The sequence below is a fragment of the Xiphophorus maculatus genome, chromosome 9, assembly GCF_002775205.1.
Source record: "Xiphophorus maculatus strain JP 163 A chromosome 9, X_maculatus-5.0-male, whole genome shotgun sequence".
Classification (NCBI taxonomy): domain Eukaryota; kingdom Metazoa; phylum Chordata; class Actinopteri; order Cyprinodontiformes; family Poeciliidae; genus Xiphophorus; species Xiphophorus maculatus.
In genome coordinates, this window is record NC_036451.1 from 27,528,362 (window position 1) to 27,541,596 (window position 13,235).

Sequence of the window (13,235 nt, forward strand, 5' to 3'; positions counted from 1 at the left end):
TTATTTGATATTTTGGTGGGTGATATGGACTTAGAATTGTATTGCAATATTTTGTGGAACTCTTGTGATAATGAAAAAGATTATGATAAATAAAAATGTATTGCTTCTTTTTTTTTTTAGGTAACTGTATGGCTGTGAGTCCATGGCACATCATTCAAACATATTGATTGTTCTTAATAAACATTTCCATTTGAAACAGTCTTCATCAGAATGCCACTTACTTAAAAGCGTGATTTATTTCCCTGAGCTGTACTAAGTAACTGCATTTAATCATGTTTTTGAATTTACTGATATTTATTGATGGTCTTGTAGAATAAACAGTGGTGAAAATAGTAAAAAATAATATTTCTGATCATACTGTCAGTTTTATTTTTTTTATTTACTGTAAATAGCTAAAATTTGTCATGACATCGATAAATCAAAATTCTAATCATGATGATCATTTTTTTCAAGATAAACCATACAATAAATGAGCACCCCTAATAAATACTGTCTAACTAGAGGTGCAGAGAAAAAAACATGATTCTATCACAGTTCGTATTCCTGGGGATCCTGAATCGATTCAAAATGCTCAAAAATCATCTTTAAATGCCTGTCAGGTGTTTGTCTTCGTCGTCTTATCACTAATCTTTAGCAGATAATTATCTCTTTAGAATGATAATGGCACTCAATCATACACAACTTACAGAAAAACAAGTTATATTTAATTCACTGCTATATTTTCTTTGTAGATGGTTTTTTTATTTCCAAAAGTTCCTAACTATTTTTAACATTTCTTAATACAAAAACACGGTGGGGTAGCTGCTGCTGGACTACAGCACCCCTCTCACCAGGCTCAGCCGGATTTGTGGGGGAAACCTGCATGCTACTGAGGAATCTTATCTCTGCTGTCCGGATACTGAGCTGTTAGCATGTCATGTCATATGAGACACATAGCAGCGGACAGAGGCCTCTTCAGAAGTGACTGCTTGATTGAATATACCTGGGATGATCTAAGTTATGACAACATTTTGAATTTGAATGCAGGGGTGCACCGATTTCTTGGCCAGCTGATTAATTGGTGTCAATTTTCTTAATTTTGGGAGATCAGTGATCAGCTTGTACTTAACATGTGAAGCTGATCTTATCCCCCCCTCTTATCTAACTCAACAGATGTCTAAATATCAGTCACTGTCCTCTTCTGCTCTGCCAGGAGAGAGATTTGACTGACAAACTGTCTCACCAGGTCATGTCTGCATGTTTGCAGTTAATAATAGTAGCCCAACTCGTTGCCAACTCAGCAACTTTCTTGCTTTTTTCAGAAAAAAAAAATGGTTTCGGTCAAAATTGGAATCAGGCATTTTAAACATCGGTAATTGGCGATCACCCAATCGGTGCACTCCTATTTGAATTACAATATTGTGAAGCATGGTGTTTTTACTAAAGGTGACCTCAGACTGGACCAGTGCTCTGCAGACGTACGTGACGTGTAAACGGAGCAGAGGCAGTGGCTCGCCGTGTTCTGGACCGCTTGCCCCGCTCTCTGCCTGGGTGGATCTTCCATCCCTGCATCACACAGTGCCAGCGCTGACCTAGAGCTTGAACTTCTGACCTGTGCTGTGTACTTTTTTTTTTTTTGCTGGGATGAAGTAAGGAATGGCCGACAGAACCGCGGGGCAGTGCAAACAAGCACAATAGGGGAGGAAAGGCGAAGGAAGGAACACATTGTTTAACCATGGCCATCCCTGTGTGAGTGTGCGTTTCTTTTCGGCAGACAGCGGTTACGGTTCGTCTCCAACGGCTTCATGGATGTCGTTTTGCGTTCGCCGTGCGGCTTCAGAATCAAAACGTGAAGCTGAACCCAGCAGTTTATAGTAGAAAATCCCTTTGCTCTGATTCTATCAGACACCTTGCAACAACATTAAGCTGCTTCCTCACTGCTCTGCCAAGCTGACAGCCATGAAGGAATCAAACAATCCCTCCATCACATATTTCCAAGTTATGTTTTGTCTAGGTCCTCCCCCCGTCCCGCCCCATCACCTTTTTCATGATTGATGAAAAGGGCCCTTTAGATAAGCAAACGGCTGACAAACTGATTTGGAAAATGAGCCGCTTTGACCTCTGTAAACACTTCGTCAACATCATAAATCTTGAGCCGTGTCAAACAAACCCACTCCTTTACCGAGCTCAGTCTGCTTTGACTCTCTGTTTAGTTTCTTTCCTCTCAACCTCAACAAAAGGCCGCCTTTCCTTCGTGCCGTGCATGTTTGTGTAGCGCACGGTTTCAAGCCTAGGGGATCCTCCAGTTAGGAGCGCGACCGGCCGAGTGATGTAATGTTATTTTTTGGAAGGGTGAAAATGGGGTGTTTAACAAGGCGGTAGAGGATAATGTTTGACAGGATTAAAGGAGCCAGAGGTCTGATTGTGGAAGGGGCATGGAAGCCCTGAACCGCTAAAGTCTCGCCAGGCATGGCTGGCATCTGCTTGCTTGTGTTACAGCCGCTGATCTCAGGTCAGTAACGAGTTGCCCACACAGCCATCGGATGTGAAGCTACATCAGGCTGGTGACTTTATTAGCAGAGTGATTGATGGAGAAGGAGTTGTTGTTAGCAGCATTAGGGAAGGAGTATTTAAGTAAAAAGCTTTAGTGCATGGTTGAAATTGTGGTTTTTGTTTGAATCAATGCTGTAGCTGTTGATTCAAACAATGAATAAATTGCAAAAGCTTTAATTCATTGTTTGTTTTCCAATTTTTTATTTTAGCTAAAAATACACAGATTTGAACCTATGTTTTATTTTCAAGATCATGAGCCTGACAAAATTCAAGATGTTTATGCATCTCTAAAAAGTCTTAACCATCACTGACTACAATAACTCTGGAGAATTTGAATTAATTTGAGTTGTAACATCATTTAATTTCACTTTGAGATCAGTAAAGTATTTTTTAATTTGAACTTCATGTATCTAAAATTGAAGCCTTAAAATATCTTAAATTCATTTTAAAAAATACAAGTTGGCCTGAAATACATTCATCAATGGTCTTAAATTTTTGTCATGGCTCTATTTGGTCTCATGTAGTTGTTTTTTTTTCATGGGACTTTTCTGTCAGGCAAAAGTTTGGTTCATGCAGACATCTTCATTACATTCTGGTATTGGAGGCGATTGAGGCTAATTCTAACTAGCCGTTGATATACCCTTGCAAGCTAGCTAGCTAGCTATTTTGGGTCTATCGTGGGTTAAGTATGAATTTAGAGCCAATTGGCTGGACAATGTCTGTTTTCGCCTCTGGCTCTGTTCTATTGCCAAAGAAAAGTTTCAGCTGGTTACCATGGGGATTACCGCGCTCTACAGCCTATTGCAGTGTGAGAAGCACAAAACTGCTGCCAACTGCCACAAACAGACCCCAGAAATGTTGCAGTTTTTGCCATGCTTGATTGTAGTCCAGCAAGATGCCCCAAACATCCTCTATATTTATATCTTCTTGCTCTTAAATTTAATTCAAGGTGGCATTATAAGGTTTTATGTTTTATTTATTTAACTCTTATTTAACCAGGTAAGTTGATTGAGAGCAAACTCATTTTCAACAACAACTTGTTAAGAAAGCTTCTTAAAAGAATCTTACATTTGACTTGCTGAAACCTACAGATACCCTTATGTCAATTTTAGCTAACAGAGGACCCCTGGTACTTGCTGGGGTCAGGGACCAGAGCCATCTGCGAACAGCGAAAATCCGTGAATACCTCAGACTTCCTCTCAAACCAATTATAACTGCCTATTTTTATAGTTCACACACAAAAAAACCTTTATATGTATTCATGCATAGAAACGTGCATTAATGCATATATCCATACTACCACTGGAGCTAACACCTAAAGTCTTAATTATCTCTGCTCTTATTGGTACAGCCAATCAGCGCCAACTAAAGTAAATAGGGCTCCAGGATTGGCTGCCTTGCAAACACTAGCCAATAATGTGTGATGTAGTATTGTGCTTTGGTATTTCTGCTTCCCAAGCTGCATTTTCTTTTGACTATTTATGTATGCTCTACGAAAAAAATCTGCAAGTATTGAAACTTGAATATTTGGTATTGCTAGTCACTGAAGTTTGGGCCATTTTATCCACTAACCTGCATGTGAAGCGTATGGGTCATTAATGGGTCACAAATGTCAGTTTGGTAGCAAAACTTATTTTATGATGCTGTGATCAACAGATGTAGTGGCTGACAGCAAGATGTGGTACGTTTTCTTACTGATGTTAAAACAGCAAGAAAAAATGTGGGTAACCATGGCAACCAGTCAGAGTTTGAAGCTCGGCCGTCTCCTTCTGCAGTCAAGTCGCGTGCGCAGCGGCTGAGTTTACAAACAAATAATCCTTCTATACTGAATCATGTTGCATATCAAAAATCAAGAGAAGTAGCAAAAAAAGAAGAGATGCATCCACTTATTGGGGATTTTTTTCTCTCAGAAATGCTGTGTCCTGTATCTTTAAATTGATGAAGTTCTCACTTAAAAGCCAAGTGTTTCATAAAAGGATTCAGTGAATAAGTCTCAACGATGGAACTGAAGTTAAAAATGAGTACGACCCCCAAGGAAGGACAGGCTCTCGGGGAGAGGAAGAGTGAGAGAGGAAGAGTGAGGTCCCCTGCCTGGATGGACACGAGTTGGGAAAGTGTTTTAGGAAGCTGACAGAGTTTAGTTTTCCTTCAGAGTCACAACCACAGAACCACCAGAGTCAGTGTCGACGCCATAAACGCTGAACTAACACCATTACAGTACGGAACAATGTGCTTACATTATACATTATGCAAATTGTCAGTCCCCTAATTGATATGTGTTAATCATATTAAAGAGCCTAATTAGTGGAATATGAGTTGGTAATTAACACTGACATCAAGGAAAAGGAACGTGTTTTTTTTTTTCTTCTCGTCTGACTGAAAAGGACGTAAACATTCTACTTCCTGGCCTGCAGGATTCCTTCTCCTCTCCCGAGAACCACTAGAGTACAAGTGTGCGAGAAGAACTTCCGCTGTGGATCACTCAGTGAAGGTAGCATCCACTTAGACTGGTAAAAGAGCGCACGTCCCGACGTCGCCCCCTGCTGTCCACTGCCGGCGGTGCAGCCTCGCTCCCTGCAGCTTTCCTCCGCTAGCATCACACGCCGCCCTGCTTAATATGTTACGAATTTAATCAAGTCTGCAAATTTGTTATGCACGTTAAATTGAACATGCAATGGCACATGGGGAAGGTGGTTGCCATACCAACCCCCCCAGGAGTTCATTTTCTATAATGCAGTGTTTGGAATCTCATTTCCTCCTCTCCTCTCCTCCCCACCACCCCCCTGCTGCTGCTAGCTGCAGACGCCACCTCCAGGCTTACGCTGTAATCCACCCCCGCCCCCACCCGCACCCCACTGAGGCGGCTCTCAAACACTGGGAGGCAGAGAGAGAGAGAAGGAGAGGTTTCTCTCCTCGTAGTGGAAATGACACAAATTAATATATGCCGCTTAAACCAGACCAAGATTAATGGTTCCCTTTCGCTCCAGCTTAGTCCCTCTGTCAGTTGCCGGGTGCTCGTTGGACAAAATCAACACTAATCAACATTTATTCCACTTTTGCCCCTGGGCTCTCCGGAGTCAAACCCCCGCCCCCTCCCACCCTGTTAGCCCCCTTCCCACCTAGCCATCCCGTCTCGCCACGCTCTTCACCTCTCATCCAACTCCTCCATACATCATCCTCCTCACAGCGCTCAGCTCCTCAGAGGAGAGCCTCCCCCCACCGACCTGTATCAGGCCACATTACAGTCATGATAGATTTTCTCTTTCCATTTGCATCTTATATTTAACGCAGTAGAGCAGTTGCTCTGTCACCTTACAGCCTGAGCCTTTTCCTTTTTTTTTTAGTATGTGTGTTTGTAACTGTATCTGCACTCAGTTTACACTGCATTATGAGGAACAGGAGATGCATTAACTGCATGCGGGAGCTGGCAGTGTATTTATACCGCGCTTGGTTCTCCAGGCAGGTATTATTTCAGATTTCCCCACTAGCAGGAAGCCGAGCTTCAAGATCCCACCATAACACTGAGGCCTCCACACGAGTGTTTCCTGAGTTACCGGAGAGCTTTCTGGAAAAGCACAACATGATTGTGGGCGATAAATTTCTCTGACTGGCAGCAGTGACATCCACTGATCCAGCTCCCCGCACGCATTACACAGCTACTATAAGAACCCCATGAAGGCTCATAACGCAGGAGGCTTTGTTGTTGAGAAAAAGTAGTAGGAAGCAGAGGTGGAAGGTATACTGAGTGTTAAATTCCTGTTAACTTCAAACAACTGCTTATATATAGATATATATTTATATTACAGTTTTCTCTTTTTATCTTCCGCACAGATGCACTGATCCACTTTTTTCACTTCTGATACCAATAACAATATCTGAGATATAGTATTGGCCAATACTGATCCGATAGAGAAAAAGCTGAATTGACTTCAAATGATTTTTTGTTTATTGTTTGAGACCTCTGGTGGAGCCAGGTGAGCGTTGTCCAATCAGGCCATTGACAAAATGGGTGCTGCATGCAAACTGGTGACTTGTGATACACAAGCTGTCCACTGGTTTGCATTGGCCGACAGTTTTATATGTTTACATGGTTTATTTAATTAGAATAAATTTTAACTAAACTGAATCTGATTCTGGTTATTCATTCAACTACAGCGTTCATCAAACCATTGGCCTGCGATTGGTGCAAAATGCCATTTTAGATGTAGAGTCAACAAATTATCATGTTTATATTAAATGTTTTTGAGATTGATTATCTTGTCAGTACTGTGTGATCGCCACAGAAGCAGACTCCAGGCCAGCCGCTTCTCGCTGCAGCTCAGATTTATTCAACACCCTCCGCCGTTCCGTTGCCCCGCTCCCCTCTGAAGCTGAACAGTGCTTGAGCAGCTGAAGCCTCTCTTCCTGCTTTGTAGAGATGTTTAGCGCCGTGTTGTCCATCTTGTCCCACTTCATGGCCAGAGGCGTTGTCACGGCACCAACTGGCCTCATTGAAGTGACACGCAGTGCTTTGTCAGCTCTGTGTCTCAGGTGCCAACGTGCGCTTCCTAAAATAAACTGTCATGCAGCATGGCAGGACAGAGAGATGTAATAGGAGTGTGTTGGGGCCCCTGTGGCCTCCCTACCCTTCCTGAAAGGAAACAAATGTTCCGCAGCAGAAATGTCTTGTGGCTTTGGACTGCTTCCCAGCCCCGTCACCAACAATGTGGTCGGGAACCTATAGCGGGGAGCAGGGTAGTTTGCAGCATCAGCAGGGGGTCACAACACGTTTTCTCTGAGTGGATAACGCCTTTTATGTGGACTCAGTTAAACTACGGACCTGTTAGATTCTGACAGATCTTTGTTATCTGCAGACATCCTCTCCCAGAAATAGCTGAAGCTTACTGTTTTGAGCTCCTCTTCCTGTTTTATAAACGTCTGTCATAAAAGGAGGATGTGCGCTCAGTTGGAGCGCCGTTCAGATGTCCGGAGGCTGGAAACGGTGAGCATATGTGGTAGCGTTTAGCTGTTAGAGCCCCGTATGTTCATTAACTTCCTGGAACATTTATGGGACCAGTTGTTGAAAGTGAAGTTAAAGTACAAAACGTTTAAATTCTTCAGTGATGAAGAACAGAGAAACAGAAGGCTCCTGCAGGCGGACAGGAAGAGGTGCAGTGATGTTTCACTAAGCTTCTACTGGGGCCTTGATAACTTTTGCTCTAAACAGGTTTCAGGCCAAATATGGAGGGAGAAAAGGACCAAATTTCAATAAATAGAAAACAGTAGATAGTAATTTAAATGTGTTATTATTACATTCATTAAATACATTTGGAAATAAATACACAAATAATTTATTTAATATGTATTTAATTGATTGTTTGTGCTGCATTTAAAAAAATATTGATTTAATTTTGAAAAGCATATAGTTGAAGGGATATTGTGTAGCTGCCTGAGCAATGAGAAGCTGGAGACTCTCCTGGATTCTGTGACCGGAAAAATGCTTTTTTTTTTTCGAGTAACTCAGAAAAACCAAATAAAACAATCAAACAGCTCAAGAAGTGCTAAAAGTACGTACACAATATTTAAATTTGAGGCCTTTGCGTCTTGGGACAAACTGAAACATATCTAGTGTTTACTGGAATCAAAAAAATTATTTAACATCAAGGGTAAAAATAAAAATGAAAAAACACACAAGACTTCACTCTTCTGTTTATTAAACAACAAGGAAGTCAGAATACAAAAGCTGTGTGTGAAGAGCTTTAAAGGGGAAAGTAGCAGCTAGAAAAGCTGGAGTTTTTCAACCTTGGAACAGAGTATGGTAATCCAATGCAAACGGGGCAAGACATCAACAGAGAGTATAGAGAAGCATCTGTTGCCACTCATCAATCTGGGAATGAGTACAGGTTCTAAACAATTTAAAGTCCATCAAACGACAATTAATCAGAAGAAGCTGTCCTTCTTACCAGGATTAGATATTGCATCTGATTCAGCATGTATGCAGGTGCAGTTTGATCTCTGGTTGAAAAATTGCATCTGAAAGAATCATGTTTTCTGAAACAACGTTCCATGTGTAGGATGAGAGAGGGTGAGTTGAGGGATGTTTGGTTCGGTGGCCCTGAAGTACAAACCACATCAACAAATCACTAAACACAACTACAAATTTAAAAACAACATTAACAAAACGGAAGAAGTAGGTCTTAGAGGGAAGCCTAAGACATTTCTGACTGGATGACAGCAATTTTGACTTAAGAACCAGAAGTTCTTCTGGCTTCAGCTATTTTGGTGAAAGTATGAATGCTACTGGTGATGGAAACATATCTACCACTTTCCAAGAATGTTTTCAGTCGGGACATTCTTTGGACCTTTGTTCAGCTTTGTTCTTTTTCACAGTTTGGGCAATACGTAGTGCTGTGACTGCCTGCCTGTACCAATGCCAGAATAACTTCTGCTTCTAATGTTTAAAGTGTTGTTGTCCAATCAGCGATGCCTATCACTTCCGTTTTGTTAATGTTATTATGTTTTGTAATTTGTAGTTGTGCTGGGTTTTAGAATATGTTGTTGTGTTTTTAAATTTGATTTGCTGAAACAGTTTGCCTGTCGGGGCCACCGTAGTTTGGCCATAATGAACAGCACCCTGTTTGGTGAACAGGTAGTGATTTTGGCTTGCTGTTTAGCAACAGAACCTGCAGGCTAATCAGAAAACAGTTAATATAACTTTATGTTGAATTCATCTGTGTATGTTTACACACTTACTATAAGATAAAACAATGAAAAATGAACATCAGTTTGAGGAAATTCTGATGGACACCATTAGCCCTTGTCTTACATTTCATGATGAAATCATTTTGAAATAAATGTCGTTGCTCCTCTGGAAGCCGGCTGGCCGGCGTGTCGCCTCTCCTCCAGCAGATAAACCCCGTCGCTCCGTCCTTTCACTTCAACAAAAGGCTGGTGTTGATAAGTTAATATTCTGACAACAGAGATGAGATAAAGAGGTTTTAAGAGTTTGGAGGATAGCGTAACCTTGATAAAATGCTCATCTCACTGACACTGATTTTCTCCATCCATCTTCATCCGATCGGAGATATGCAAATGGCGCCCTGGGCCGGGAGCGCAGTACAGTGCTGTTAAATGGGCCATTTCAAATGTTCTTTGTAGCATGCTGACTTTACCCCCTAAAAAGGCAGGGGAAAAAAAAAAAACGTCAGCTCGGCACAAACTCAAGTCTTTTTTGGCGGCATTTTTTGTCACCTTTATCTTACGTCTCCTTCTACACCCAGCACTCTCCAGCTTCCCTCCTTGTGCGCCATACAAATTAGGCAGACACTGACAGTGTCAGAGCGGCTAGTCATGAAATATTAACAGCTTGTAGAGAGTTTTACATCGCTACATTCCTCTTCATTTTTAACTATGTCAGCACAGACTGTGAAACATTTATTTGTGTGAGTTCAGGGAGACTATTACCCTAACACACCCCACACACCCCCAGCCACACCTCCAGGCTGTAGATGATATCTATCAAGCTCTGTTTCACTCCAACCATATTTGCCTCCCAAATGAAAGTGACAATTTGTGCCTACCAATGCTACATGATCTCCAGATGCAAGATTTTATTATAGCAAGGCGCTCATTGCCATATAAACCTTGTAGTGGCGTGTTTGTGAGTTGGAAGGTAAGGCAGGCGGATATGAATAATAAATCTGACGTAGTAGAGAGCTGCTTGGTTTCTTTTTCTTTATAACCTGCATTCTCGAGTTTGGCTGGGTGGGCGGGGATGGCCCCTGTGTTCCTGGTCCTTTTTTTTTTTTTTGTTCGTGGATGGCCTCTGTAAAGATGGAGCTGTCAATCATCTGCAGACTGGCTGAATCCTGAGAGGCAGCATGGCTCCTCTGTGAAGGACTGGAACAATGACTTTCTGTTGTCACACAGCGTCCTGTGGACACAGCTCTAGCTTTTAATGAAAAACACCCTGTGAGTTTGGAAGGAAGGACGCAGACAATGTCCAGATTATTGAACGGAGCAAATCCACCGGTCAGAGACTTTACATCCACTTTCTGATTACCAATTTAGCAGTAACATTATATCTAAAATATTAGAAAAAAATGCAGCTTTGGGAACTAAAATAACAAGGCCCAGTGCTGCTTGACATGCTATTGGCTAGCTTTTGCAAATCAGCCAATTTAGGAGCTGCAGGAGCTGATTAGCCAGAATGAATGAAGAGATACAGAAGACTGGAGATGACATTAGATTCAAATTTTTGGGACCATGATTTGATTCAAAACTGATTTTTAATTGGAAATGAGTATTTATAGTGGTTTCTCCTTCAATTTATTAGAGATGCACCAATCCGACGTCAATATCTGTATCGGATCGATATCAGCTAATACTAAACCTTAAATACTGACATCAGTATCGGAATTTTACAAAGTGGATCGTAAATCCCTGTAATACATATGTGTACAAAGCATAATCTACACCAGTCTGTTGTGCAAGGAAGAATGTCAAATGGAGTCATTTTCATATTCATTAAGTTTTAAACATTAATCCATGTTTAGATGGAATCACTCCCTCCCTGCAGCCTCCATTTTGTTTTTATGAAATGGTCACAGAGAGACCGCCACACCTTTCTACAGACAACCTCCTCCATGGACGAAAATGTTGCAATGTCCATTACAATTGTACAACATTACAGAAGTTTTAGCCACTTGACAGTCTTTGTAGTTATTTAGTGAAAAGTCATTAAAATGTGCATAATTCCTCACCAAGTCAGATAAACGCTCCTTAAAAGTATTCATGTCACCTGCATATACAAAACCTGGACAGTGGAGGAAGACTAGCTTGAAACAAAATATTAGACCTGTTCAGGTATCTTTAGGGATACCTGAAAAATCAAATACAAGTATAAAATATTTATGTTCCCCACTGTAAATGTAATTTTCTGAGCTAACTTTTGGAAACAAACTAAAATAAATGTTCTTAGTGTTGTAATTGAGAATGTAAAAATAATCAGAGGACACTTTAACAGAAAACAAATCCTCCAAGTTTAACTTGAAGGACTCTGAAAGCATTTTGCCCCGTTGCCACAGAGCAGTCCAGCTCATTATTTGCAGCGTTGCCCTCGGCACCTTAATATACTGTTTCACAAATGAAATCTGCTGTGCAACAGAACAGCTAGAGAAAGCTGTGAAACATCTTTTAGACTGCAGGACAAATGTGTGGCATCTAATGGGGTCTATATACACTTAGTTTGCTGCTAACTCCTGGGACTCAGAGGGAAATCAGAAGGAAAATGTCTCCGTCTCTTCTCTCTGCCGCATAGGAAGTCAGGTAATGAGGTGCATCCTCCTCTCTTATTACGTGTGGCTGGGGCTTCCTCTCCTTCTGACGGATGACGACGTGTGGCTCAGGTAGCTGTCAGCACGGCGTGATTAATTAAAAGCAAAATGAGGCCAGTTTGTCATATTGTTGTGACTGCGGTCAGAGAGCAGGGCAAACTGCCGGGCCGACGCAGCTGGAGCCACACCAAGGTTACTACAGTTAACTAAAACTAACAAAAACTGAAATGGGGAAAAACTATAATTGACTGGGACTACATTATGTGTTTATAAAACTAACTAAGACATACTCAGATTATAGATATAATATTCTAGGATTTTGTTTTTATAAATCTATTTTTTGGCCTTTTGAGCTGGTAGGAAATGAATTCCCCCCCACATAAGTAGTTTACATCAGCTGTCGGCATATTACATCATTCCGTAATTATCGTGGCGGCGCTAACGCTAGTTTGTAAAATAGTAACAGCAAAAGTTGGGAGAAAACACCAGAGTCAGTTGGTTGTTAAACAATAATTGAGTACATTTTTTGAAAATGGTGTCTTCTGTTGGGTATTCATTATCCAATCAATGTATACAAAATCACAATGTAATACTTTGAATTTTGCACCTGAAAATTGATCAAAGTATGAAAAAAACTAAAACTGCCACAATGACTAACAAAAACTAAACAACATTTAAATAATAAAAACTAGAAAACACACTCTAAAAACAAACTGAATTAGACAAAAAGTTACAATGAAATAAAACTAAACTAGAAAGACAAACCCAAAATTATTATAACCCTGAGTCTCACCTCTGTAACTCTTCTGGTTCTGCTGCTCCTCGCCCAATTCCCGTTGCCTCAGAGGAAGCTTTATTCTTTGAGCTTGTTGCTGCTCAGACTTTCTCCATGCCGACTCGATAACAATTAGGAGGCGTCTGCTTTGGACCGGGTCTCAGAAAATGGAAGCGTGCTGAGCGAGGCAGACTTAATTAACAGCTCTAGAAGAGAGAAAGAGAGAGATCCTTTGTGTGCTGAGTTTGAAGACTCAGAGAACCACAGTTGAAGCTGCTTTTGATTTTGCATGTTTGTGAAGTGTACACTCACTGAGACTTCTCAGCTGCCAGCTGTAGCCATTGCTGCACGCCCAGAGAGGAGAGAAAGTCTTGTTTGTGTTGGCCCGTGGTGTTGCTCCCAGCGTGCAGCCCAGTCCTTGTCAGCAACCCTGTCAGATCTGTCTCCGGCTGGTTCTACGTCATAAAGGCCCTCCCGTCCTGGGAAAGACAGGTGTCGGCAACATGTGCTCCCTCCCATTCCCAGAGCAATGACCGGTTTGAAGTCCAGCAGCTTAGAGAGATGGAAGCATGAGCATCCAGGAAGGCTTTTCCTCCAAAAGCTGGATCCAGTCC

At 41.4% G+C, this 13,235-nt stretch overlaps 1 protein-coding gene and 1 long non-coding RNA gene across 4 annotated transcripts in view; one reads left to right on the forward strand and one right to left on the reverse strand.

The window, feature by feature from the left end:
* The window catches only part of LOC102217435 (pre-B-cell leukemia transcription factor 1), a 79,335-nt gene that overhangs the window by 3,987 nt on the left and 62,113 nt on the right, over positions 1–13,235 (forward strand). The gene's annotated exons all lie outside the window — the stretch shown is intronic.
* Positions 8,246–13,128, reverse strand: LOC111609702. The gene is made up of 3 exons (XR_002753272.1): positions 12,934–13,128; positions 12,640–12,827; positions 8,246–9,686 (listed from the first exon to the last, which is right to left on the reverse strand). It is a non-coding gene; the product is annotated as an uncharacterized LOC111609702 (long non-coding RNA).